The sequence below is a fragment of the Microtus oregoni genome, unplaced genomic scaffold, assembly GCF_018167655.1.
Source record: "Microtus oregoni isolate MIOR12 unplaced genomic scaffold, Mior012 000001F_ref0000356, whole genome shotgun sequence".
In the NCBI taxonomy this organism is placed as follows: Eukaryota; Metazoa; Chordata; class Mammalia; order Rodentia; family Cricetidae; genus Microtus; species Microtus oregoni.
Genome location: NW_024543060.1, coordinates 44967986 through 44990353, shown reverse-complemented (window position 1 = coordinate 44990353; position 22368 = coordinate 44967986).

Below are 22368 nucleotides of genomic sequence, written 5' to 3'. Positions count from 1 at the left end.
CACAGGTCAGGGAACCCTGATTGCTCTTTGAGCTGATGAGGGAGGGGGATTTGATCGGGGGAGGGGGAGGGAAATGGGAGGCGGTGGCGGGGAGGAGGCAGAAATCCTTAATAAATAAATAAATTTAAAAAAAAAAGAAAATTCTGAGGGATTAATAGCTGTACAATGCAAGAATATTGTCAAAAAATTAGAGTGGCAGAATGATGACAGAAATTCGAAGGGTGAATTTTAAAAAATAAAATAGATGGGACTCTGAAAAAAAATGAATTTCAAGATCTCATCAAGACACCTGAGGTGATAAACAATGAAGACACTTTACTATTCATCTGAGATTTTAATGAATCTCCTTTACAAAAATACTGTGGGAAAGGTATGGGTTCAAGATGTAGAATCAAAGAAAATTTAAAGAGAAATAAATTTACCCTGGACAAAGATATCAAAAATAGAAAAATATAAAAATATTAAGACCAGCATACTTACTACCCATGGCAACTTTAATTGAAGCTGATTTGAATAAATAAGAGAAAACATCAACAACAAAGCCAGATAGGAAATTTCAGTGGCTAAAGAAATCTTCTGAATAAATTAGAATGGATGAAGAAAGTATGGAATATAGACATATTAGAGTATTACTCAGCAGTAAAAAACAAGGACTTCTTGAATTTTGCATACAAATGGATGGAAATAGAAAACACTATCCTGAGTGAGGTAAGCCAGACCCAAAAAGAGGAACATGGGATGTACTCACTCATATTTGGTTTCTAGCCATAAATAAAGGACATTGAGCTTATAATTCATGTTCCTAGAGAAGCTAAATAAGAAGGTGTATCCAAAGACAAACACATAGGCATCCTCATGATTATTAACCTTCATCAGGCGATGAAAGGAGACAGAGACAGAGACCCACATGGGAGCACCGGACAGAAATCTCAAGGTCCAAATCAGGAGCAGCAGGAGACAGAGCACGAGCAAGGAACTCAGGACCACGAGGGGTGCACCCACACACTAAGACAATGGGGATGTTCTATTGGGATCTCACCAAGGCCAGCTGGCCTAGGTCTGAAAAAGCATGGGATAAAACCGGACTAGCTGAACATAGCGGACAATGAGGAATACTGAGAATTCAAGAACAATTGCAGTGGGTTTTTGATCCTACTGCGCGTACTGGTTTTGTGGGAGCCTAGGCAGTTTGGATGCTCACCTTACGAGACCTGGATAGAGGTGGGCAGTCCTTGGGCTTCCCACAGGTCAGGGAACCCTGATTGCTCTTCGAGCAGATGAGGGAGGGGGACTTGATCGGTGGAGGGGGAGGGAAATGGGAAGCGGTTGCGGGGACGAGGCAGAAATCCTTAATAAATAAATAAATAAATTTAAAAAAAAAAGAAAACTCTCTTTTGATTAACATAACAAGACTGTCCTATGCACCGTGACCCACCATCTATGTGAGTTATATGAGAGAGTAGGCAGAGTCAGGAAGACATCATGTAGCTGCTGAAGTAGAAGGATATGCCAGAAATTTACCCAATAAGCCACAGACTCGTGACAGTACACAGAATAATAGAAATGGGTAATTCAAAATGTAAGAGCTAGCTAGAAATATGTCTGAATTATTGGCCAAACAGTATTCTAATTATCATAGTTTCTGTGTGATTATTCAGGTCTAAGCAGTCAAGAAACAAATGAGCAGTCTCCTACTACAAAACAGGAAATTATGAAGAAGCTTAAGTTATTTGAGATTGCTAGAGCAAATATAAAATTGTGTCCCATATGTAGTATTGCAGGCTGTGGGTACTCTTATAAGAGTTGATCCTGAAAATGTCTATGGTAGCACCTCTCTTGATTTTCCTTCATTTCTTTTGATTTATCAGTTTTAAAATTTTATGAATCGCTTCTTTCATAATTGAATTCTATATATTGTAGTAATACAGATCATGGGTTTCAACTTTCCTCTTTCATTTTCTATACTTCAAATTACCATAAATATCTTTCAAGCTTACTGCTGTCTCATATTCATAAATACATTCATAAATTTTAGCTCCAAATTTCAATACCTAGTCTTGTCCTTAACATTCTCACTTGAAAATCTCACAGGATGATGGAGTTTGAATGTGAAATGTCCCCAATGTTTGTTTGTGTGAACAGCTTGCCCTTAGCAAGTGGTGCTGTTCTGGAAGATTAGGGAATCCTAATCATGGTCCTTCGATCTTCAATGAGTCACTAGGTTGATGTTGTATAACTAGGCCCTACTTCATAATTACATTCTGGCTCCTCACTGTATAAAATGTGACAGCAGCTTCATTATCTTGCTGGCACACCTTACCCACCATGATTAAGTAAAACTCTTCACACAGTAAGTAAAAATAAACCCTTTCTCTGTTATGTTGCTCATTGTTGGACCGGAAGACTTAATCCATATATTTCAAGACTCACATATTTAAAAATATACTGTTTTAAATCTCCACCTAATACCAACTTTTGAATGTTTACTCCATAAACTAGTTTCACATCTTCATACATTTCAGGAGCACTGTCCTTGAGGTTACTTAACTAAGGAACCTACCTTGAATCTTCGGTCTGCTTCTGTGCGTACCATATCCATCCTACTAACATGGTTGGTTGTCATTCTTCCATATACCTGAAATGTCTACTTATAACCACCAGTCCTTGCTGGGAAGATTTCTGTAGTCTTTCTTCAACAACATTTTCAGATGCCCTTACCTTTTTATGGTTCAACAAATTTCTCCACAAAGTTATAGAAACATGATCGATAGCCACACTCCTCTCCATAGATAATTTGCTATGATGTCATTATATTTAACACATCATAAACATCTTGTTGTGATTGCATGAATAGTTACTATTTTGGTTAATGAAAATGCCTACCATGTTCATCAATCTTCCATGGCTTTAATACAATATCTGATACAAAAATAAAGGGAAGATTCCTTTATTCTGGCTGATCATCTATGGTTTCAGTCTGCAGTGACAAGATGTCTTGTTTCTGAACCACTGGTATAACAGTACATCACAGTAAATGTGTGTGGAGCAGAAAGTTTCACCATAGGATGACTGGGAAGCAGACAGATGGATGTATTCAAAGTGAATAAAGAGGAGAAAGGCAATGCAACTATAATAGGTCTTCTCTTATATCTATTAGTGATAATGCGAGATGAAGAAGACAACATAGACTTGTATACACAGAACTCAGATGCAAGAACCTTATTTCAAGTCATCTTCCGTATAACATTAGCAAAAATATAAGACTGGCTGAAACAGGAATTCAGAATGTCATAAAAAGATATGCTAAAAAAACATAAAAGCAGAATTGGATGAGATGAAATAGGATTCTGCAAAAATGAGAAACCTTACAGAAAATGAGAAAATGTGCTGCATATGCATAAGAATAAGAATAAAGTGGAAAAAAACACAGTCATAAATGAGACAGATAATCTTGAAATTCATTTCTAGTATGCAAAAGAGACTTGACATGACAGCATATGGAACCCTGGGATTTTAATTTCAGAACACCAGCAAAACTTTAAGAAATTCTACCCAAAGGAGGTACTTAAGAAATACCTGAAACAAGGTGAGAAGGAAGTAATAAAATGAAAGTGAGGAGAAGGTTATGAAGACACTATATTATCACTATATTATTTTTATTTGCAATTAAAAAGAAGAACAAGTTCTCTGAAAGTGCAGATTTTTCCATTACATTTACAGTCATGAAGTATATTATTCATAAAAATGTAAATAGACATTTGAGATCTCAAAAATGTAACTAAAGTTTGAGTTTTGTTAATTATTCAAACTGTTTTTATGCTTTTGATAAGTCTCAAATAAAATTGAGAAGTCAAGAGTGCCTTGATAGGCCAGTGGTCCTACATGTAAGTCAGTATAATGATATCAATTTATATCAAATGTGGTTTCATCTCAAGACAAACTTAATTCTCATTGGAATAAATTACACTTAATTTGTGTTTTTAACATCTCATGTTCTTTCACAGCAGCAAGCTTTTACATCCATTTGCTTGTTGTAGGAAACCTTTTTTAGTGATTTGGTTTAGACTTTTCATCTTCCAGAATATTTAAATGAGTGTTTTAAGTTCCTTGGTTTGTATTTGTGTCTGTGTTGTGATAATTTAAGTAAATACTGAAATACAAATCAAATGTCAATTTGGCTAAAAAAATTGCAATTTAATGTGGAAGTCATTAATATAAATAGATGATCAGAATTAAATTGTTAACTTTTGTTAAGGGTTTAAAATTAGAGTCTTGTTTGAGAGCGTTGTAGAGTTGTGATCATTAGTTTCAGATTACTCAATCCGTCTGTCTGTAGATTTCTTTAGTGCATTCTATGTAGGGGACTCCCTTGGATCATTTTACTTAGTTGCTTTGAACTAAATTTTCTGATTTATTATCTGTAAGAAATAATTACATTATTTCATCTTTTGAATTTAGTAATTTACACAATGTCTGCATATGAATACTGTTATTTATTTAATCAAACAAACAAATAAAGATTGGAGTTTAATTGGTGCTTTTATCTTGATTTCGTAAGAACAATCATTATTTTGTAAGGAAACCCCTAAAATTGAATTTATTTATTTATTTATTTATTTATTATTTAATAATTATAACAATAATAAATGCATTTATTAGTCACTTTTTCTGGCCATGCTGCACAAACAATTGATAAAATGAAACATATGAGAGAAATAATTTGTTTTCACTCACAGTTTGAATAGGTAATGGTCACCACTACAGAAAAAAATTATTCAATTAATCATTGCCAAAGTACTTTAGAGCAGCAGGAAGCAGAAAGAGGGGGGACTTTACATAGAATTGACCATTTTGTACTTCATTCAAAGAACTAGACCATAAGGTGGTACCACTTATTTTCAGAGGATATTGTCCCTCCTTGGTTAAATGTCCTTAAATTAATCCTTCAGACACTACAAAGGAGTGTTTTATACATGATTCTAAATTCAATTAAGTGACAATGAAGACTAAAATTACATTATATAACAATATACCATCATAGAACTAATAAGAGGAAACTCACATTTCAACCTATAAAATAGATATGACTCTTTTACATTACTAGGAGAAAAGCACTCACAGCAAACCCCGTGATCCTCTAGTTGTTAAACGATTTTGGCACAGTCCTCTGCAACAGTCTTTCTCCTAAGCCTTAAATGCAGTTGTTTTGTAGATGCATCCAGTGGGAGTGGGTTCCATAACTCTTTAGGTTGATTGGTTGTCTACAAGAAACTTCAGGTTGTCTCAATCCTAAATAAAGGGCTACTGTGAACTAATCAAAGCTAAGGCTACTAGAAATACTCTTCCCTTAATCACATCAATTGGTTACCCAATGAAGTGACCAAACCTAACAGCATATATATATATATATATATATATATATATATATATATTAAAAATAGCAGATTATATCTAGGGATGAATGTTTATATAGATTGTGTGTGTGTGTGTGTATAATAACAATTAATGAAAACAGAGGATATGAATTTGAGATTATGTACAGTATATGGAAGAAAGGGAAGTATTGTCGGGGTCTCTGTCCTGCCCAATTCCCACAATCATTAAGTCCTAAAGAAATCACATAGAGGTCTATATTAACTATAAACTGATTGGTCCATTAGCTCAGGCTTCTTATTAACTCATAACTTATATTAGCCAATTATTCTTATCTGTGTTAGCCCCATGGCTCAGTACCTTTTTCAGCGAGGCAGTCACATCTTGCTTCTTCTGGGGTGGGTTGTCAACTGCAGAGAGATGGGCTTCCTTCTTCCCAGAATTCTCCTGTACTCCTTGACTCACCTCTACTTCTTGTCTGGTTGTCCTGCCTATATTCCTGCTTTGCTACTAGCCAATCAGTTTTTATTTAAATATAATTGACAGAATATAGATGATTGTCCCACATCAGGGAAGGGAAAATTTATAATTATATTATAAAATCTCAAAGATAGAATAAATAATGAAAATACAAAATAGATTTATGGAGATAGGAGTTTTTGATTCATGGGTATTTTTGTGGGCTTTTTCCAGTCATAATGATTGAATCTGACATTTTGCAAGTGCTGTACCACTGAACAACACCCCAAGATTTATGCATTAAAAATTGTTTTAATGAATTTATTCACTTATTTCTATTGAGGCAATGTCTTCCTCTAGACCTTAGGCTAGTATCCAGTTGCTAATCTTCACACCTCATCTTCTCTAGTGATAATATTAGAGGCATACCTGGATTTTTAGAATTACCTTAACAAACCTAAAGTGATGTTATTTTTAAATAAAATTTCTAGTAATGCTGTTGCTGATTTTTTTAAAAAATTGTAGCCTCAAAACTCGTTATGTAATGATTGATAAATCAGATGCTGAACCTCTGCAGTTGTTATTTAAGAAAGGAATGATTGAGGTTAGAAACTTCGATATCCTTAATGACTTGGTTAATAATGCATTAAACATGAATAAGTGAAACACTGGTATAATTTGCTTATAAAGGCAGGATCTTTGGTTATAGACTTTCTTCACCTTAGGCAAAATTTAGAATAGCGGCACAGATACTTATCTAAACAATTAAATGTAAGAACAATGAAACAATCATTTTAAATTCAAAATCTTGTAAAGCCAAGCAGGATGGGGCAGGGTTAAATCACAGGCAATAAATAACCTGCCGCAGTACACTGCAAAATATTGTACATTCAGAAAGTGTATTATGCAAAGTTTGCAACTTGTACAGTTTATTCCTGTTTCTTTAAGAATGGTTTGCCTAAATTTGTTTGTGAGAAAAAAAATCACTCATTTTGCACAATGAATATACTAGGAGATGAGAGACTGTCATTTTTTGTTCAATTCACAAGTCAAGATTTTAATAAAGAAAGCAGTTGTCTCCTTTTGTGGAGACATTCCAATTAAGTTCTTAATTGCATGGTTGTATGCAGAAAATTATTCACCTCTGCAAGCCTTTCAAAAGTTATTAAGGAAAAACATAACAAATGTCTAATTCAGCTGAAAAATAAATTTCGATCTATTAAGAAAATGCTTATAAACTGCATAACTTTCATCTTTTCTAATATGATACCATTTCTGATGCTATAATTTAATTGTGAAGTTTTTTGTCACCCCTAATTTCTGAGTTGCGGCCCATGCAGCTTTAATAATTAAACCCTTCAGATCTGATGACTGTTGCTGATACTCTGAAAATGAACGTTCAAGATTATTCCTTATGAACCAAAATGCTGGTAAAGGATTTTCAGGGAGGTTTATGATTTCCTGGACTTGAAATTTGAGTTTTATCTTGATATATACTTTTATGTTTGAACAGAAAAAAAAATGTTTGGGAATAAAATATCTTTCATTCTACCTTAATGAAATTAAGGTTTTTCTCCCCTTATCACTATCCAGAGAATACTGCCCTTGATCCTTACAAAACTCAACTTGCCTTTAGCATAAAATATCCCATATAGGAAAGTAGTATGGAATTTCCCATTCCATATGAACTGTTGCTACTGGGGATGGAAGGCCAACAATGGGAAATTTTATTAGTTGAATAGTGCTTTAACCATTTTTGTCTTTTGTTACAAGACACCATTGCTTATGTTAGAGAAAATGTTTATCTCAGAGTACTTTTCCAGTCCCCTTAACTATGAGGATCGATCTATCTATCTATCTATCTATCTATCTATCTATCTATCTATCTATCTATCTAATCTTTCTATTTGTATCTATCATCTGTCATCTATTTTTCTCTATCTATCTATATCATTTTTCTCTATCTATCTCTCTAACATCTGCCATCTATCACCTATCTACCATCTATCTATCATCTATCTATTTATCAATCAATAAATCTTTCTATATATACATAAATGGACATATATATGATGGGGAGGGAAGATAATTTCAAAATAGTCCAAAAGTAAGTATATCTTGCCCCTTAAAACAGCAAGAAGGAGGTACCCATTCCCAACAGATATTACTATTTCTGCAAAGAATAAAATGTAGTAAAGAGAAACTGAGAGTTCAGAACGAGGACTCTCATCTCTGGTAAGAAAACCTAGTGCTGAATTCTAGCTGACTGCCTCAATGGGGCTTCCCAGACCAGTTTATTCTGAAAGTTTTGAGCACCTGTCTTGGTGGTATTCTGCTATCAATCTCTGTTTGTTTATTATCTATCTATCAATCTATCTATCATCTATCTATCATCTGTCTACCTATCATCACCATAATCATTATCTATTTATCTATCATCATATATCATCTATCTTTCTATATATTATCTATCTACAGTTCATCTCTCAATCATTATTTTTATCTGATCTTTTACTTTGTCTTATTATGTACTTAATAAACTCATCATTTAAAACTAAAAATATGGCAAGCACAGATTATGTTTACTCTGAAAGCACTTAAACGATTTCAGGAGCAAACAGCTTCTTTCTCTTCTAGTAGCTGAGGTTTTGATAAAACAATGAGACAGTGCTGAGACAGCTGGGAGAAACAGGTCTGATTTGTATGCAGAGAATGCATTAGTTCACATCTTTTTATTGGAATAAAATATGAGAGATCATTTTTCTCCATGAAATATTAAGTATGTGGATCCATAAGCACTTATATTGCAGTCTAGAATGATTCATCCCTCAGTATCTTTACCAGCTATAAATAAATCAGTAGAGAAAATTAAGGTCTGTTCATATGCAACAAAGTGAGTAAGGATAATAAGCAAAATCATTGACAGTGGAGGAAAGAAAGCTACCTTCCTTCCTGGATCTGGATGGCCAGAACCATCTCTTCACTGGTGCTGCTTTCTCACTTGATAAAACTAGGGTAATTTGGCTTGATTACAAAAGTCACAGGGGCAATACTTGTAAATTTAGCATATTTGAGTGTGAGTCTTTAAGGAAGTTTAATTCTAATGCAAAGATCTTAAGGATATCTTATTTGTGGCCGGGATTCACAAAGGGCTTTGGCAGTGTTTAGGGTGAAAATTATTCCAACAGTTCATTAATGAGACTTAAAATTTTCTTAACATGACAGATTCATTTTTGTTGAATAAAGGTCATTAGTTAAACATCCTTTGCCACACTTTCCATTGGACAGCAGTGTCTGTTTCTATTTTCTGTGGATCCAAGTTTGTCCTCCCATTTGTGTGTTTTGATTTCAGGCTATATGCCATGAAATATCCTCAATTTACTTTTGTAGCAACACATTATTGTCAATAATGAGAAGAAATTCAGGCACCTACAAAGAGAACCCTTTTCCACAGTCACATATATTCCTCTGTTACGGTTAGGATCCTGAAGTTCCCTTGGAGGTACATGTAGTAAATCCTTGTCGTATTGCCAGGTAGGGACACCTGTTAAGAATTAGTGTCAAGTGTGAAGAAGTGAAGTCATTGGAACACGACCCATTCTTTCTCTCTCTGCCTTTTCTCTTCATGTGTAAAATCAGTTTATTTCTGATCATGAAGGTTCAAGTTGAAATTGATTCCATTTATTTGTATTTGTATACAGCAAACGCGTCTTGAAGAAAGTACTTAAGCTTCCCATAGAACTGGGTAGAAAACTTCACCTACTCAGGACTTTCTTGTATGAAATATCAAATTGTTTTTATATCCATTTTTTACAACCTTTCTATTGATTTTATTGAGCTGTACATGTTTGTTTGCTCCCCCTTCTTCCTCTCCCCTCTCTTCAACCCTCTCCAATTGTTCTCAGGCTCCCAATTTATTCAGGAGATCTTGTCTTATTCTACTTCCCGTGTAGATTAGATCCATGTATGTCTCTCTTAGGGTCCTTATTGTTGTCTAGGTTCTCTGGCATTGTGAATTGCAGGCTGGTTTTCTTTGCTTTATGTCTAAAAGCCACTTATGAGTGAGTACATATAATATTTGTGTTTCTGGCTCTGGTTTACCTCTCAGTATGATGTTTTCTAGATCCATTCATTTGTCTACAATTTTCAAGATGTCATTATTTTTTTGCTGTGTAGTCTCTATTGTGTAAATGTACCATCATCTGCTTCAATTGTTTCATTAATCTTCACCATTGTGACTGGCTGGGGTAAGGTATAATTGCAAAGTAGATATTGATATTTGTCTTTCTCCAACTTAACCAATTTGAATAATCTCAAAATAATTACCAGTTTCACCCATTTTTCAACAAAAAACAGTTTATTCTTCCTATTAGCTGAATACAATTTTATTGTATGTATGTGGCACATTTTATTTCTCTTTTGATAAATATGTAGGTGGTTTCATAAATTAACTATAGTTAATAATGTTATAATAAAAATGTGTCAGTATCTCTGTGATACATTGAATTCAATTCAGATCAATAGCCAGAAGTAATATGACAGGGACATATTTTAGTTTTATTTCAAGTTTTTGTGAAACTTCCATATTGATTTCTATAAGGGTTGCACTTATATACATTCTCATAAGAAGTGTAGAGGAGATTCTTTCCCCTCTATATTGATAAACAATCTATCTTGAACTTGTTTAGTTGACAGTTGTCATTTTCACTGTGGTTAAATTGTGTTCTTTACATCAATAAAGTTGTTAGCTCTTCACCACGAACTTGGATCACCTTTGTTAGCACATCCCTGTGCTTTTCCAATGAGCTCCTAAAGTTCCTACAGGTGGGTTTCACAAGCTCATTTAAATGGAAAGTGACCTTCTACGAGTTTTTATAGCATTCTTACGTTGCTTCTGCCTTCTAGACTAATTCTAAGAAATAGCTGACTCACAGCATAGAATAGATGTTCTAAGACGTACTACACCACATCATCGTATCATATAGTTTACCATACTGGAGGTGGTGGGACCTAAGAGAACGGAGCAGACAAACGAGAGAGGCTAAAGTCTTATGCAATTGCCAACGTTATTCAGAGAATCAAACAATTTATACTCTGAAGTTTAAGAGGAGTTACCTGAGTAAAGTGTATAATCACGAGGCCAACCCAAACATGTTAGACAAGCTGCACATGGCAAAAGTATGTTTTCCATAGGGGCATATAAACAACAATAACCAGTCATATTGAATAATGTGCAGTAAAATCACTTCTACCTATTATACCTGGGAGTATCATGAAAGCATAATCCAAGAATAATTTTGTGTTTTTGAAGAAACTATGATTACAAGACTCTTGTCTTGGTATCTTGGAGGAGTTTTTTCATAAGCACTCTGTATTCTCCACACAAGACTTCATCCTTGGACCCTGTTTGACAGCATCTACATTAGGAGAGTTAAGAAATTATTCCCAATAGTGCTTTTGAAAGTTAGAAACATCCACATGGGAGTTCTAATGTAGGAACTCTGCTCAGAAGTGAGTGTCTCCCCAGCAAACTCCACAGCTCTAAACATGACAATCTAAGCACACACCAGGGTACACAGAAATGGCACTTCAAATCAAAACTCAAAGAAAGAAGTTCCCCTTACTCTGTTCACCATAGCTGTGGTAAATCTAGGTTATCAATGACAAACTGTTTTAAAAAGAAATGAGCTATGAAAAATGAATCAACATGGGGAGCATTGAAATACATAACACTAAGTGAATGGAACTAGCATGTAAAAGCTCTTTACTGTGTCAGTTTGAACAATATGACAAACTGAAAATCAAATAACTGTAACAAAAGGAAAGCATTAAGTGTTTCTTAAGACTTGAGAGGGTCAGGGAAAAGACAAGATTAAGGACAGCAAAGACTATTTCTATGGAAGTAAAACGCTTGTTAAATACTGCAATGTCAACTTTAGAGATATATAGTCATTAGTCCAATTCCACAGAACTATAGTTTCAAGACTGAGTAGTAACATAGGTCAGAGGATCTAATCAATACAGATTCATTGGGATAAAACAGCCACCCACTCTGGCACCAGAGGTTGACAAGGGAAATTCTGCTCTGTCACATGACAAATGACAGATGGAACTCAATATATTTTTGGATCAGCTTTGCTTTAGAACTAAACTGATCCAAAAATTACATGTTTAAAAAATTACTTTGAAATTCTATTTAGAATGCTTGTTAAATCTAAGGTAATAGGTAATTGGAGTAAGACCAAGGAAATGTCTATAAAAATGAAATAGCAATGAAATAATTTCCTAAGATTATTTGTTTGAAAGTTTATCTTACAATACCCTATCTCCTTCACCTCTGCACATTATCTTCTCATTCTTTACCTGCTCTCTTCAAAGTATTATATTATATCTATGTATTATATTTCCTTTTCCTAATGAGATCTATGTGTTCCTCTAGGTCCTTACTGTATACCTACCCTCTATGGTTCAATGGGTTGTAGCTTGGTTGTCATTGACTTACCAGCTAATATCCATGGAAAAGCAAAAATTACCCTACTTGTTTTTCTGTGTCTGGGATACTTCACTCTGGATGATTTTTATCTAATTTCATCCATTTTCCTGCAAATTTCATGGTGCTTTTTATTTTAATGCCTGAGTGATAATTCCATTGTGTAAATGCACCCCACTTTCTTTATCCATTCTTCTGTTGTAGGACATCTAGATCGAAAGCTAAAAGAGTAGTGTTAGAAAGGTAGCATAAAAACTCAATAAACTGAAACTTCATAAACTATATACATATATGAAGGTGATTTAAATTAAATCTCCAAATAATGGGGAAACGGGGTCCCAACTGACCTTTTATTGTCAGCAAAAGGAAAGTTGCAGTGCTAGAATTGTACTACATTCAGACCCCCCCAAATTCATGTTATTGCTAAGACTATAGGTTTCTCTCTACAAACTGACAGCAAGGTCCCATTGCTAAAGATAACACCTACATATTGCATTGAACTGGGACATATATAAGCATTCATCCCTAGATCACTGTATGTACACTGTGCCATCTTTTAATACAGGAGAAAATACCTTCCTGATAATTTTGGTTTAAGGCAATGAGTAAATGAATATAAACTTATGAGGTGTGTGATTATGTGTGCATCTGTACACACATTGTGTATTCTCCCCATGATGACTTACAGCTCATACTACAGAAAATAACCTAAGCTAATGGTATAATATGCAAGTGTTGGAGATAATTGAAGCAAGTGACATATGACTTCCCAGAGAAAAACGTTCTCTTCTCTTATGTCCTTTCTCTATTATGTCTATAAAAATTAATTATATTATTTCATTTCCTCCAAATCTCAGCTCTCAAAATTTCCTAAGTAGGTTAGGAAATTTTCATTAACTTGATTTAAGAATGGACATACTTGAGAAGAGGGAATCTCAACTGAGAAATTGTACCATATTAGCCAGTGGCTATGTCTATGAGGTACTTTCTTCCTTCTAGTTGACATAAAAGGACACCACCAACTGAAGACAATGCTAATGCTAGGCAGGTGGACTTCCTGCATAAGGAAGTTAGCTGAACTTGCCAAGTGGAACAAGACAATACTCAGTATTTCGCCATAAATTTTGCATCACGTTCCTTCCCTGAAACTGTGGCATGACTTCCCACAAATAAAGGACTATAACAAGTACATTGAAAAAAAAAAACCCTTTCCTCTCTCTAACCTGTCTGGTCATGGTTTTAATGACTGCAACAGAAATCACACCCAAACACCAAAATGCTTTATACAGCAGCTCCTGTTGTATGATACTTACTGAAAAAGTAATACATTAAAAGATTTTGCATGTGTTTAGACTTTTATTACATAGTATAATACATTTTGTGATTTTTGTTTTTATTCAGTTTTGTGTCTGTGAGATTAATATGCACATTAGGATAACTATATTTTATTAGCATGAAATCAGTAATGATGATATGCATGAGTCAGTGGTTCTTCATCTGATCTGGAAGAATGCTGCCAAATGTTCTGTTTTAATAATGCTAAGAAGATTGCTATAGAGCACGCCTCCTGTTTCTCACATGGGACACATGAGTGCCATTTCAGGGAGTTAGGCTTGCTGTTTGATTTATGCACATCTGTAATGAATTAATAGTTCCAAATCTTTTCTAAAATGCTTTCTCCCATTTACATCCCAAACACAACAGTGAGTAGCTATATTTGAGTATATTATTACTAAACAGAGATACAACTGAATTACAGAGTTTATCTGTAAAATATATCTTACAACTATGAGTCAGTGGTAGATATATAGCATTTTATTTTAATCAAGACAAATAAATATTGTGTCATGTGCTGTTCAGACACTAAACTAAAAAGTGATTTGAAGTATTAAACATCAAGTGCAACTGGACATTAAGCTGTGATTACCATGTAGAGAAATGATTCTCAAAAGTTATCATTATCATTTGAGATATAGAAGTGTAGAGTAATTAAATACAATTTTAAAAAAATAATCACATCAGGGTTCTTATTACCATGTTATTAATACAATGTGCTGTGCTACTGTTTTCTTTATATTTCTGGATATTGAATGTGTAGCTTCATGCTCTCTAGGCATACTCTTACATTCAGCTGTTTTCCAACCACTTTCATTTTTCTTCTTGCAATAAGGTCTAAGTATATTACCCAGACAAGCCTTGAATTTATAGTATCCATGCCTTGCCTCTGAAGTATCTGAAATTACATGCCTACTGCACTAAGCCCAACTTTTCTTTTCTGCTTTTCAATACTATTATGTCTTTCAAATGTTAAATCTTATAAAAATGGTACATGGAAATGTTCAATTAGTGAATACTGGACATGAGTATGAAGACCTGAGATTGGTCCCCTGGACCCATTTTAGTAAATTAGGCATGGGAATGCTTGTTTGCAATCCCAGTGCTGGGCAAGCAAAGAGGTTAGGTTCTTGGCTTATTGGCAGGTAGTTTACCTGCTATGGTGCTTGCTGAGTGCTAGTGTAGTGAGATAATCAGTGTATTAAATCGGGGTGTTTAGTGCCTGAGGGAAAACATCTTGGTTGATCCCTTGCTGTTAGATGTACACACACACACATGCACACACACACATGCACATGGACGTACACACAATGAGAGAAGGGGTGGTAAGGGAGAGACAAAGAGACAGATAGAGACCGAGACAGTAATAGTCTTTCCTGGTTTTACCCTTACCTTTTCCTCTTTGTGAGAGTTTTCCCCCACCTCACTTGCTACCATAGATGACATGGAGAGGTGCTAAGAGTTCCTTGATGTATGTATCCCTGTCTCCCATTTTCACATTCTTTCCTTCTCTGTTGGACACTCAAGTATCTTCTTACCTGAGCTATCATGAACAGTACTAAAAAAAAATACGATGGCACAGATTCAACTTTTTGATTCCAATTAAGTTGTTTATAGATACAGAAGTGGATTTATGAAATTTATGATAATAATTCTTGCTGAGCTTGGAAATACAGCATCACAATATGGCTATACTAACTCACCTATATAGTTCCCACCTACAGTGTGCAACAAGTACATGGTGAATCCTTATCCTGACTTATGAAGGAGGTTTTTTTTTATTTATGAAAATGTGAATATAAGGGAAATACATGGTTATAAATGAAGTATGCTAGGCACAAAAATCCAAAAGTAAATGACCTGTCGTATTTGGGCTCTTAATTCAGAGAATATAAAGTAGATCTTATGCCAGTGGCTTGGAAACAGAGCTGTTGTAGCAGAAGGGGAGAGGTTGATAAAGGAAAGAGGCTCATAAGAAGATAAATATCAGACTTCAAGAATAGGTTTAGCTAGGTATTATTCTGCAGGTGACCACAGTAAATAATAGTGCATCATGTAATTCAAAAGTGCTAGAAGAGGTGCACATTCTGACCACAAAAGACAATAAATTAGAAAGGTAATACATATGTTAATCAGATCAATCTAATATTTCTAACACCTTCACACATATACACACATGTATGTGTGCTTGTGTGTATGTATGTATGTATGTATATGTTGTTATAGGGAGGTCACTTGTTTGTGCCAGCCACACAGAACTGAAATAATCACACAGAAACCATATTAATTAAATCACTGCTTGGCCTATTAGCTCTAGCTTCTTATTGTCTGACTCTTACAAATTAATTTAACCCATCATATTAATCTGTGTATTGCTACATGGCTGTGGCTTACCTGCTAAAGTTCCACCTGGCTCCAGCAGAACTACATGGCCTCTCTCTGACTCTGCCCTTCTTCTCCCAGCATTCAATTTAGTTTTTCCTGCCTACCTAAGTTCTGCCTTGCTATAGGTCCAAAGCAGTTTCTTTATTCATTAGTGGTAATCACAGCATACAGAGGAAAATCCCACATCATTATGTAAATTGAAAAATGATAGGACACCTTGGAAAAAAGAAACAAAGAAAAATCTGTGAAAATCTTCAAAGTGGCTTTCTTTTTATTGAAAAGAATGAAACATGAATGAAAAAAATTGTTGACATCCTAGATGAAAGAATAGGATTTCAACATTTATACACATAATCGTTATTTTAGCACAGAAAAATAAAATAATTAATTCAGTTAGAAAAGTAAAGAAGCTAGAGTGGTGAGACTTTTCTACTATTTAATTAAAATAAAATTATATCATTTCCCCTTCCTTTTCTGCCTCTTACCTCTCACGTGCTTACTGACCACCAAATTCCAAATTCACTTCCCTTTTTATGTGATTATTAATCATATTGATGTGTGTGTGTGTCTGTATCTCTGTGTGTTTACCTCTAAATGAATAAACATATAAATTCTGAGCCTGTTCAGTATTGTGTGCATGAATATGTTTCCACACATTCCACACAGTATCAGATAATCAATTGGATGGCTCATCCCTGGGAAATACAAATTCTTTCTCTTTCACTTAGCAGTTGTTAATGGATAACTCTTATAACTCTTCACCTAGGCAAGTGCCTTGTAAGATTTCCTCCATCTACATTGGGCTATTTGGATAACAATCAATCTTGCAATTTTTCAGGTATTTTTTTAAAGCAGTCATAGTTTTGAGATTTCAAGGCATAGCTTGTCTTCAATGACTAGAAGAAATATGTTTGTAAAGTGGTAACCCAAGTATGGGAAAATGGTTCCATTAGTAAACTGCTTACTGTTTTGATGTGCGATTTTACTCTGTATGCTATGAATATCATTGGTAATAAAAGAACTGCTTTGGGCCTATAGCACAGCTATAGGGGAACAGAGGTAGGCATGAAAAAATAAACTGAATGCTGGAGAGAAGTCATGTAGCCCCACTGGAGACAGATGCTGGAGCATTAGCTGATAAGCCACAACCATGTGGTGATACCCAGACTAATAGAAGTGTGTTAAATTAATATGTAAGAGTTAGAGAATAAGAAACTAGAGCTAATGGGCCAAGCATTGATTTAATTAAAACAGCTCTGTGTGATTATTTTCAGGCTAAGTGGCCTGGAACCAACAAGTGGCCCCTGCAACACAATGTTTAACATAAGGAACTGAGTTCATATTTCTAGCACCCACATACAATGACAAGTATGGTGCCATATTCCAAAAGATGGATATGTAAACACGGGCAAATACTGGGTTATAATTAACTAATCAGTCTATATAAATTATGAATTTCTGGTTCTAAAGGAAAATCCTGTCTCAAAACTTAGGTAGAAAAAGTGGAAATCTCATGAAGTCTATCTCTTGCCATCACATACACACACATGCACATACACTGTAACAAACGTGTACACCTGCATAAATATATGAATATATACACACCTGCATAAATACATAAAATAATAAAGAAAGAAGGAAAGTTAGGAAGGAAGGCAAGTAAAAAGGAAGGAAGGAAAACTTTGGATGACCATTCTCTAGGTTTCTCTCCTGTGGATTATCTACTGCTTCTCGATGGTAGAGTATGTGTAGGCATCTGTTCTTACAGTTGGCTAATGTTTAATTTAAGCTCATTTTCAATAGTAGAGATAATCATGAACCTACTGATTTCTAAATACAGCTTGCTGATGTAGGCTGTCCCCTTTAGGTAACTAAGGTAACAGCTGTTGTGACCACTCTCCCACATCTTTTCTCTCTGGGAGTCCAATGACTCAGAGAAGAAGCAAAGCCAAGCATTATGATGCTTCTGTAAAAATGAATTTACACTTTCCTATATATGCTGAGAGACTTACTGACAACTTTGCATACCGTAGTATACATTGTCCATAGGGCTTCTACACACTCGAAACCAATAATGACCTGTGAAATACAAATCAAAAGCCAGGATACACATGAAGGGCCCGAGGAAGGAAAATAGTTAAGATCTCCTGAGTAAACTGGGGGTGAAGGGTAGAAGAGAGGGGATGGTTGATGAGAACATGAGGGATCAAGCAGAGCAAGTTGAGAAGAGTCTGTGGGGGGAGCAGCAAAAGAGAAATCTTGATAGAGGGAGCCATTATGAAGTTAGGGAGAAATGTGGTATTGGAGAAATTCTCAGGAATCCAGAAGGATGGCACAACTAAGATTCTTAGCAATAGCATGGAGAGGTTCTGAGAGGTCCTTCCCCTTTAATCAGATTAATGACTATCCTAATTGTCATCATATAACCTACATCCAGTAACTGATGGAAGCAAATGTAGTGACCCACAGCCAAGTACTGGGCTGAACTTCTGGAGTTCAGTTGAAGAGAGGGAAGACGGATAGTCAGGAGGATGTTGGAGAAATCCACAAAGACTGCTAACCTGAGCTTAGTGGGAGCTCATGGATGATGAAATGACAGATTGGGAATATGTGTGGGACCCAAACTAGATCTTCTAAATGTGGGTGACAGTTATTTGGCTTGATCTGTTTTCGATCAACCAACCCCTCTCTTCTTATCCCAGATGCATGAACTGGCATTTTAAAGTCAATTTCCTATGGAGTGATACCTTGCTCAATCTTGATGGGCTGGGGGATTGGTCCAGTCTCAAGTTGGTATGCCAGACCTTGTTGACTTCTCATTAAGGCCTTACTCTCTCTGAAGAGTGAATGGAGGATGGGAAATGGGAGTGGTGGGAGGGAGAAGGGGGGAAGCAGAACTGGAGTTGACATATAAAGTGAAAAGTAGTTTTTAAAATAAAAAATAGAAAACATAACTCAGACCAGGATGGATTTCATCTTGAATAGGCATTATTCCGATGTCTGTTGCTGACCTGGAGTTAGCTAATTCCCTCAGTAGATGGCACGCTTGTTTTTCCACCACAGTCCATGTATTCTACCTGGCATCTGCCTCATTACCAGAATTCTCATATTATCTACATTATGCCATTTGAACTGGAAGACATCCTTAACACATTTTCTTTCATGTCGTATTTATTGATTAGTCTATATAGTGATTAATTTTTGTCTATTGAACAGGAGGGCACACCTGATGCAGACCATTATAACCTTTGAGAATGTCTATGAAGGATGACATTCTTGACTTTATTAATTGATGTGATGGAACCCATTTCCTGGGTTTAAGGTCTTGGACTACATAAAGAGAAAAAAGCAAGCTGAGTACACATTCATTTTAACTGCCTCTTCATTACAGACACAATATGTCTGGTTTCTCAAGCACTGACACAACTTCTCAAACTTTTGCTTTCATTTTGCTTCTTTGTAAACACCTTGCTATTCTGGAGCTCTGGAATTCACAGAGATCAACCTGCCCTTGTCTTCCCTTCAAGTTCTGGGATTAAATGTTTGTTCCACCATCCCTTGCCTGTCTAGTATTTCCCACTGTGATGGGGAAAAATGCATTTCCCCTGCAGTTATTTGTCAGGATATTTCAAAATAGTACAAAATGTGAAAGTTGTACAGTCACTGTTAGCAATAGAACACCTAGGAGCTGACTATAGGGTCCTTATCATCACAGTCTCCTTAGGTCTTAGTTTCTAATTCACTTTGTATTTTACCCTGGCACCATTTAATCTGAATACATGATGTCTCCCAAAGCAGAATTTGCATGCCACTGTCATGTGTGGTGTGGATTTCAGTGTGAAGATCTTCCATGTGGAGATCCATGTAGAGATCGATAGGGAGAATCATTGGGGAAATTAGTGGGGAAATCACTGTATGATGTGGTGTCTTGATGGTAAATATCATGTTACCTGTTATTTCCAAATGTATTCTCTTTGTGAATTCATTTGTAACAATTTGGAAAATTGTTTTCCTCACTATGTGACACAGGCATCTTTTATAGATTGACCAATCAGCAATAAAATAGGTTTTTCCTCTAATATGTTCCCATCGGGTATCTATTGCTGTTAATCTCACCTTCATGCCCTCTAGACTCATAGTACTTAAGAAATTTGTGCAATATTTAGTTTACATGTGGCAAGATTCCTGGTCATTTGTCTCACCAAAATGATCACATTTTTATGATCTTTACTATTGATTTCTGAACGGTAGTTTATTCTATTTTTTTTTAAAAAAGGGATAACCTTCCTAAATTCAGAAATGCCCTCTTAAAAATAATTTTTAAAAATATTTACATGTATGTGTGTATGTCTTTATCACTTTATGCTGAATACTCAGCCTCAGTTACATTTTCCTCATTACTATAAAATTTTAAATTATAAAATATTATAAAATACAGATATATATTCATAGTTTGCCCATGTCTAACTTAAATAGTTTGATTGATAAGATTTGTCTGGTTACAGTTTTATTATTCAATATAAAATGGTAGAATTATGCCCCTATCTATGGGTTGAAGGTGCAGCAGAATGACCATAGCAATTCAGGCACAAGAACATCATTCATTTCTTCAAAAATTCATAGCAGTCACAGAGGGATACATTTGATCTTTACTCTCAACTTCCAAATGCCCCAAGACACTATCCGACTGGCAGGTGTGATTTCATATCTGGAATTATGGCTATGGTGGGAAATATGTTTTAATATCTTCTAGTCCAAAGTATCTGTGGCAGATATTTATGTTCTTATGGTTTTTAGTTATAAATCATATAGCACTGCTCCTTGTAAAATTTTATGAGGTCATACACATCGATTTTGTTTGTGACTTATATAAAATTTTCCTGAATTTACACACTTTTCTTTTCAGAAAAAAATAATGCAGTGGTTTTCTTTAATTTGGAATAGATTAAACACTAATATTAAATATGTGTAGGGTATTGTGAAAATGTGTTTAGTTAATAGAATGTATGACAAAAATTTAAAACTATTAGATCAAATTTTATATTAACTGCACTATCATGTTTTCTTTTCTTCTTCTCCCCTTTTGCGCTCTCTCTCTCTCTCCCTCTCTCTCTCGTGTGTGGTGTGTGTGTGTGTGTGGGGTGTGTGTGTGTGTGTGTGTGTGTGTGTATAAGTGTATGTTGTGTGTTGTATCCTTGTAATGGAGGTTAGGGCCCAATGTTGGTTGTCCTTGATGGCTGTCTTCCCTATTGTCTTGAGATAGGGAATTTCAATGAAATTTCACTCATTGTTTCTAAATGGTTGTCCTTCAGGCTTTTGTGAGTGATTGTCCTGTCTATATTCCTTCAAAGCTAGGTTATGGGCACACTGGACCTTGCTCAACTGTGGATCCATGGGTGCTTGAGATTCAAATTCAAGTCCTCATGCTTGTAGAGTATTTGTTTTTATGCATGGAGAAATTCCTTAAGATTCCTGCGATGGTTTTCTAGTGAATTCAGCAGAGAAGAAGATATTTATTTCCCATTGTTGGGGGACATGTGAATATTAAAATTTCAAACATGACAATCAATGTAGTAGATTTTGCTAGACTGATATTCTTTTTTTTAATTTTTTTTATTAAGAAAAGAAGAAAAAAACATAAACAAAAAACAAGTTTCCACCTCCTCCCAGCCTCCCATTTCCCTCCCCCTCCTCCCACCCTTCTCCCCCTCCTCCCACCCTTCTACCCCTCCCCCCACTCCTCTCCCCCTCCCTCTCCAGTCCACAGAGCAGTCCGGGTTCCCTGCCCTGTGGTAAGTCCTAGGTCCTCCCCCCTCCGTCCATATCTAGGAAGGTGAACATCCAAACTGGCTAGGCTTCCACAAAGCAAGCACATTAAGTAAGATCAAAACCCCGTGCCATTGTCCTTGGCGTCTCATCAGCCCTCATTGTTCGCCATGTTCAGAGAGTCCGGTTTTATCCCATGCTTTTTCGGTCACAGTCCAGCTGGCCTTGGTGAGCTCCCAGTAGATCAGCTCCACTGTCTCAGTGGGTGGATGCACGCCTCGTGGTCCCGACTTCTTTGCTCATGTTCTCCCTCCTTCTGCTCCTCATTGGGACCTTGGGAGCTCAGTCCAGTGCTCCAGTGTGGGTCTCTGTCTCTGTCTCCATCCATCACCAGATGAAGGTTCTATGATGATATGCAAGATATTTGTCAGTATTGCTCTAGGATAGGGTCATTTCAGGTTCCCAATCCTCAGCTGCCCAAGGAACTAACTGGGAACCTCATGTTGGGCACTTGGGAGCCCCTCTAGGGTCAAATCTCTTGCTCACCCTAAAGTGGTTCC